The 6,485-nt window shown below is 55.9% G+C and overlaps 1 protein-coding gene across 1 annotated transcript in view; it reads left to right on the top strand.

Annotated features, from left to right (window-relative positions):
* The first annotated feature begins 448 nt into the window (after nt 1–448).
* Nucleotides 449–6,485, top strand: part of LOC130580643 (contactin-4-like) — a 231,459-nt gene continuing 225,422 nt past the window's right edge. The window contains exon 1 of the mRNA XM_057378263.1: nt 449–562. The gene's annotated coding sequence lies outside the window, so the exon portion shown is untranslated. The remainder of the gene's footprint in view (nt 563–6,485) is intronic.

The following is a 6,485-nucleotide window of genomic DNA, read 5'->3' as shown; positions in this document are numbered from 1 at the left end:
GTAATTTGGGACTCTGCGGTCTCCGCTTGTTGGGACCGGACTGGTCGCGGATGGGAGAGCGCGGCGAGAGCGGGCTCGGGGCTGCYCGGAGTGCGGGTGGAGCCGCAGGTGCGGAAAGAACCGCACCTGGATTCTGGCAAAGCGAGCCGGGGGCAGGGCAGGGGACCGCGGGGTGGGGACCGGGAGGACTCGGGGCGGGCACGGGCGGGACAGGAAGGGTTAACGGGGGCAGGAAGGGTTAAGACACCGGAAAGGGTTAAGGCACCCGGAAGGGTTAACGGGGGTGGAATGGTTAATTCTGGCATGAAGGGTTAAGGCACCGGGAAGGGTTAACGCGGCCGCGCTGCCGCCGCTCCGCCGCCCGCCCCCCGCGCACGCCGGGCCGGGGGTGGGGTCTGCGCGGAGCCCGCCCGGCTCCCGCCGCTGCCGCTCAATGCTGCGGCCGCGGGGCTGCGGGAGCCGCGCTCAGCGCGCACCTCGGGGCTGCGGGGGCTGCGGGAGCCGCGCAGGAACCGCGCAGGAGCCGCGCCGGGCCGGGCATGTCCCCCCCATCCCCGCCCAGGTAAGCGCGGTTCGGCACGGCCGGCAGGGAGGCAGATTTAAAACGGGTAAAATAATAATAATAATAATCAAAAGGAATAAATAAGGAAATTAAGCAAGGCTGCGGCGCGGGGGAAAGGAGAACTCGAGCGGGCTGCGGAGGCGCCGGCGGGAGATGCGCGGCCGGAGGGGATGCGCGGCCGGAGGGGATGCGCGGCCCGAGGGGCGCGGAGCGCGGTGCCCGCCGGGGTCCCCCCGGTGCCCGCGGAGCTGCCGCGGGGTGCGGACCGTGTTCCGCGGCCGCGCTGAGCCGTGCGGAGCCTCCCCGGGCGGGGTTCCCTGCGGCTCCCCGGACACGGCGCATCCCTGAGCGGGGATGCGGGGATGCTCCCATGCTCCCGCCAGGCTGCTCCAGGCGCACGCAGAACTTTTTGCTGGCTCCAGCCGCGTTCCCGGCTGGAGTTGCAGCTCCTCCYGCTTTCCCCAGGCTGCTGCTGCTCCCGTGTCGTGAGCAACATACTGCGGCGTGTTGTTTTATTTATCCCAGACAGGAGCGGCTTGCGCTCCAAACTACAAATTAAAGGATGCCGCTTGCATAACAAGTGGCAATAGTTCGTCTCTTCCATACTAATTACCCATCACCTTTAGGCTAAGCCAGAGAGGGGCTTGTTTTTTTCGGAGGAGGGCTCGTTCGATAAAGCAGCCTGATGTCGCGGAGCCGCGGATCGCTCTTCCCTCGCTGGATTAATGTGGGCACAGGATTAAGAGCAGCATGTTGATGAGGCACCCGGAGGTGCAGGGAGGCAGGGGACGTTTGGCTGGAGGGAGAAGTCAGTTTTTKTGGCGGTGCTCGCTCCCGTTTCCATGGCTCGGTGCAGGACCTGCATCCCGGCGGATAAATCACTGAGGTGGGAGCGGGGATTGGTGGGATCCTCCTCCTCCTCCTCCTCTGCTCGCGGTGCTCCGGAGCTCCTTTCCAGCGTGCAGACCCTCTGCCCCGCGGTGGGTGGGTGGGTGGCTGTGCCCCCGTGCTGGCACGGAGCCCGGTGGGTGCAGTGACCCATCCCGGGTCCATCGGGGCTGTCCGAGCCCCTTCCCTCGTCCTGTGGCAGCTCCAGCCCAGATGTGCAGGTGATGCTCCAGCTGCGGYTCCACAGCCAGCACCGAGCGTGGCAGCAGGACAGCGGGGGCCTGCACTTCAGATGGTCCCTCAGAAGCCTTTTCTGTTGCTTTCCTGGYCAGGAAACTGAATTATTCTTCTTTTTTCTGGACCTGAGGAGCTGCATTTTAACCCTGCGTTTGTAAGTCCCTGAAAACTGCTTAAATGGCTCTTGAATAATCCTTCCAAGTCGCCTCCCCTCTTTAATCTAACACCAAAAGGACTGACTTTACAAGGCTAATCCCTCTTTTCCTGGCTCCACTGCCTCATTTAGAGGTGTGCACGCTGCTAATTTCCCCAAAGCAGCCTGCTGGAGACAATGGCTTCCACTGGCGAGCAGCAACCTCTCCCTCCTGTGCTGAACTCTGGGCGCAGCTGAAGCCATCCGACAGGATTTGGGGGGTYTCAGGACGTGTCCCTTTGCAGACAGCCACCCCAAACTCTGGGTTTGGATATTCCAAACACCCTCTTTTGGGCGGCTCTGAGGGTCTCCTGCCCCAAGCCCCCACAGCCCAGAGGTGCTCAGGGAGGGGAGGAGGGTGTGGAGTTGAGTGATCCTCTCAAAACTCGGTGGAATTGGAGATTTTGCCCTCCTTGCGCTCTGCAGTGGGGCTGAGCTCTCTCCCAGGCTGCCTGGCACTCCCAGAATGTTAAGCTGCATGTTGCACACGATGACAAACCGTGTGTTGGGAATGTGAATGGCAGCGAGGAGCAGCTCACCTGTGCTGGCAGCCTCCTGGAAAATGGGGAGGAACGGTGCAGTCCCCAAAGCCTGGCTTGCCAAGGGTTACCAGGGGTGTCTGGAGCTGCCCTGCCCCTCACCTGAGCTCAGCAGGGATGGCTGAGGAGGGCAGGTCTGCCTTGGGCACGGTCTGTGGGGTGGGAGGGGGTGAGGAGTGCCATGTCCTCTCCCCTGCGCCACAAGGACACCTCTGACCGTGGGGTGGGTGTTTCTGAGACCACAGCCATCCTTCTCCAGAGTGGCCTGGCTTGATTTTTCAGTGTTCATCCCTCCTGAGTGCTGATATTCAGCCCTTGGCTGAGGTTTATTCCAGAGGGAAGAGCAGCAGCAGCAGCAGTGGCAGCCAACAGGCAGCTGCTCAGAGCCCACCTTGGCTCCCAAACTTGCACTTCCTCACCCATGAAAGTCTTTCTTGTCGCTATCCAGCCTTTATTTGTTTGGATGAACATTGCTTTGATTTCAAACTCACTCCTTTGCTACCGCATCAGGGCTAGAAGGAAACTGGTGGTGAGCTCACCTAAAATTTCTCCCAGAGATGCAAAACTTCAGGATAATTTTGTGGATATTCTGGTGCCTCGTGATTTATTTGCCTTGGCTTAAGGAGTTGGCTTTGTCTGGCTGTTCCGTGGAGTTAACTCGATTTAAAGAATATTTAAAACTCAGAGGTAAAGACAAGGTGTTGTTTTATTTATCCCAGACAGGAGCGGCTTGCGCTCCAAACTACACACTCCAAAGTGGAGTGAAGGAAGGGTATTACCCACGAGATGGACAGATCACTGCCTTTTGATTTATTCTCATGATCTTTGTAAATTCTGTTTGGTGAGCGTGCTGGAGGGGCAGGGTGGACACAGCCCTGGCGCCGTGCAGGCAGCTCAGGGGATGCAGACGGAGCAGGAGAAGCTGCTGCTGCTGCCTAAAAACACCCTGCTGCCTTTGAAAGTTCATAAATCACCACGGGTCTATTTTTAGCCCCGTTAGAACAGAGCAAGGCCGGGGTTTGTTCCCACACCTCCCCTCCGTGGCCTGGAATGACCCCGCTGCAGCCTCTGCAGGAGCSTTTGATGGTGGCGCTGACCCTGTGCCCAACCCCATTGTCACACGGAGCATTCAGCGCTCTTTGAAGAGCYTTTGGTGCAACAGTTGGGAGTTTTCCTTCCCGTGGGGAGCTCGGTGGGTGATGCACAGCCCCTGGATGGGAAGGCAGTCACAAACACGGCCGTGAGTCACGGTGAACCCACCAGCGCCAGCTCCGAGCTCTGGGCCAGGCGTGCTGCCAAGGCTGGGGCTYGCACACATCTCCACTGTTATCTGCCACGCTGCTTACTCGAGTATAAATACGAACATCATGACAGAAGTGATTCATTTTTATTTTTTTTATTATTATTATTATTAGCGAGGCGAGCGCGTAGCGATGACACCCAGCCGGTTTKGCGTCTCACGCCGGTGCTCAGCTCTTCCCTGCTGCTCCCCTGAACTGGGGACACTGCGACAGAATGTGTCAAATCTGTGTCAAATCCGCTCCTCATCTTCACACAAATGAACTTCACGCTCGTTACGAGCCGAGAGAGCGGCGTTTTCTGCGCTGAGCAGGGAGTTCTGGGTGTGTTGTTTGTTGGGATGTAACTCCGACGGTCATTTCATCTCAATCTGCGGGGTAAAATCCATCCCAACCCAACCCCAGAGAAAGAAAGAGTTGWTGGGGTGTTTGTGATTGCTGAGTTAAGTGAATGGAAGTCAAGCCCTCAGAACCATCAGGGTCAAAGCGTTTTGGAAACCATCTGGTGACTGCCACGTGCAGAGCTSAGCTTTGGGAAGGGGCAGCAGAAGGAGCAGGTTTTGTCTCTGAAACGTAAATTAGAACTTTTGCTTGGGGCTGTAATCGCAGCATAGATGTATCAGCATGTGGTCTCCAGTGAGGTAAGAGATGCACTTATTCCACTTCAGAAGGACTCAAAAAATAGTCTGAAAACATTTAACTTTTTAAATGGCAGGGATTTTAGAAAAAAAAAAAGTGTTAAAGGTTTCAAGGGGGTTYTGCCACATTTGTTTCTTATATTAATTCTGTGTTAAGCTCCCAGTTGTTCAGCTGTTGATGCTGCATTCCTTGAAGACACACTGAGGATGTCTCAGACCTGGCCAGATGTCTTTATTCGTGTTATGATCTACCCAGTACCAAATTCTCCTAAGATATRTTGCACTACAGATAAAACAAAAGCACCAGGATGGCTCTTCCCCACCTTTCCTCCTCTTTGGCRTTTGGATTCAGTGAGACCCAGCCCTTTTTAACTCCCTCACGGAGTCTTTCCCAAATTTTTTAAGAGCAAGATGAGCTCGGAAAAGCCAAAACTGTCAGGCCCTGCTCTCTCCAGGTTTCCTTGGACCAGTCAGCCCCGAGCTGCTCCCGGCTCCAGCCTGATTGACTCCTCCACAAGTTCTATCAGTGTCGGATCTCTGTTGGCCTCGGGCGAAATCTGTGCTTATCATTTATTTATATAAATGTTTAGCCGACGAGGAGATGMGGTGTTTAAGCCCAATTTGCATAAAGCTTAGCAGGTCATTGCGTTTGATTAGAGCCTAGGAAGGGGAACAAAGGACATCCCGGGTGATTGGGGTGGAAAAACTTCTCTGCTGGAGGGTGATTTAATGTGACTGTGYTGCACACAATAACCTACCTGTGGGTTTTAACCCATCTGAAAACGCCTTGTTTATTCAGCTCCTTTTATTCAGGTCACAGGGCGTTATTTGGGAGGACATAGAGGCAACAAAATGCATTTGCATCTGTGTGCTCTCGGTGATGGGAGAGTGAGGACCCAAAAAGCCATCAGGGAGAGCCCYRGGGMTGCTCAGGRCACASCTTTCCCTGCTCCTGGCTCCTGATAATGATTCCCATCGCTCGTTTTCACACCTTTCCAGCTCCGTGTGGAAAATCTGGAGCAGGGAGATCTTTGTGGCCGTGGTTTGGTGATCACAGTGTGGAGCACAGGGGGATCTGCACCCACACAAACAGCGCTGAGGAACCTCCATCCAGTGAGATGGGTTTTTATTCAATGCTTTCGTGCTCAGTGGAGTCAAAACTCTGCCTCCTCTTGCCATGAATGAATGGATGAATCTTTTGGGGCTTTATCTCCCAGACTTTTGAACAAGAAATATAAATAACCCCCCCTCTGAACAGCACTCAACTCGCAGCTTTTTAAAAAACTACTTAGCATAAGAGCAGAACATTTGCCTAAGAGGGTTTCAGCCCAGGAATGACTTTTCCTGTTTAATTGATCTGTACTGTTCAATTAGGGAGATGTATAATGCCCTCTGTTGTGCGTGTATCGCTGCAAGCACAAATGAATGAAATATGAAGCACAGCACAGGAGTGGTTTCCCGCTGAGCCTGCTCCTAGAGATGCACAAACCCGCGTTTCCATCCAGGCCTGGCTCTGTGCGAGTAAACAGGGATTGGGTAAGCTCAACCCTTACCTCTGGCTCACAGATTAACCCGAATTCCAACATTTGTTCTTATTCTGCTCAGAGCTCAGTGGGCTTTTCGCTCTTTGCGAGCATCCCCAGCTCCTGAGTTCGCTGCCAGGACAATCCCAGTGCGTTCTGCTGCTCTGGGTCGGGGATTCCTGAGCCTCCCCAGCCGCAGGATGTGCCGAGCATCCCGGCGGTGCGGGCACAGTGACACGGTCCCACAGGGTGGCAGCACTCAGCCCGCAGCAGCGACAATCCCACAGAGCATCCCAGAGCCCGCCCGGAGCGCTGCCAACAGCCTGGGCAGGGACAAGGACCGGGGACAAGGCAGGGACAAGGACAGGGGACAAGGCAGGGAAAAGGACAGGGGACAAGGCAGGGGAAAGGACCGGGGACAAGGACCGGGGACAAGGACCGGGAATAAGGCAGGGACAAGGACCGGGGACAAGAACCGGGGACAAGGCAGGGAAAAGGACAGGGGACAAGGCAGGGAAAAGGACCGGGGACAAGGCAGGGACAAGGACCGGGGACAAGGCAGGGAAAAGGACAGGGGACAAGGCAGGGACAAGGACCGGGGACAAGG

Source organism: Malurus melanocephalus, unplaced genomic scaffold, assembly GCF_030028575.1.
Source record: "Malurus melanocephalus ecotype Western Australia unplaced genomic scaffold, MMel_1.1 scaffold_351, whole genome shotgun sequence".
NCBI classification, from domain to species: Eukaryota; Metazoa; Chordata; class Aves; order Passeriformes; family Maluridae; genus Malurus; species Malurus melanocephalus.
This window is presented reverse-complemented; position numbering and strand designations above follow the sequence as displayed.